Source organism: Echinococcus granulosus, assembly GCF_000524195.1.
Source record: "Echinococcus granulosus chromosome Unknown EG_S00241, whole genome shotgun sequence".
NCBI lineage: Eukaryota > Metazoa > Platyhelminthes > Cestoda > Cyclophyllidea > Taeniidae > Echinococcus > Echinococcus granulosus.
The window spans coordinates 11,126-12,138 of NW_020170621.1; positions in this window are offsets into that span (position 1 = coordinate 11,126).

The following is a 1,013-nucleotide window of genomic DNA, read 5'->3' on the forward strand; positions in this document are numbered from 1 at the left end:
ATCTGTATAGTTCCTGCTCTACTCATATACATTTATATTTGAGAAAAGCATACTCAATTGTGGTTGCGATCAGCTTAACATGAAGTGATTTTTAGCAGGACTCAGCTATATGAGAGAGATTTGCCAGGTCTTGAGTAAATTTGAATCCCTAATTGTTGGCTAATCAGTGGTCACATAACAGAGTAGGAGGCTCAGTTTACTCAGTTCATTGTGGTTACTCACTTTCTGAGTACCTCAGAATTAAGGTTAGTGGATCTTTCCTAGGTGATCAGCAGCTCTTGATTGTGTGGACATTTGCATTCCTTGTGCCCTTTCGTCCTAATTGGGGAAGGAGAAAGCGGCGTCCTGAATATGTGCCAACCTTTTCCTACTAATAACGCAGATAATGTGCAGTTAGGTGATGCGAGAGAGCTTGGTGTTGCAGGTTTGTAGATCGCCATGTAAGGAGACTATCGCTACCTTAAAATGGAAGCATAGGACGCCAGAAATGCTTTTGAGGGCTTTCATTAGAAGGAAATATTCGCAATCGCCGAGTGAAATTAAACCCACGCATTCCAGAAGGAGGGGTTATATGATATGTTAGCAAAGACTAAAAATATTTTGACGATAACTTATATTGTGGAAGTAGGCGGCGCTGGCCTGGTGATTTGATTTTATTGATGTGTTCACATGGATTGTCCAACTATTGGAAATATCAAAACATTTTTGCAACAGGTGTATCAACTAGGTTGACATTAACACCTTTCATTAACACTTCTTATAGCATCTGCCAGTAGTGAACGAAACCGCGTAAAATAACCTGCCGGCCTGTGTACATGACTTGCAGATAAACCGATAAGCGCCAATTTTCCTGCCTTCTTGCAATTTGCTTACGATAGAGGACTTTCCTAGAGTGGTAACTTCAATACAGTCAGCCTAGTCTTCAGTTATTTAATCCCATCCAATAGCATAGACAAGTAGACTGCAATTCATTCTTCTTCCACACCACAATGTACATTGCATCACTTAAAAAA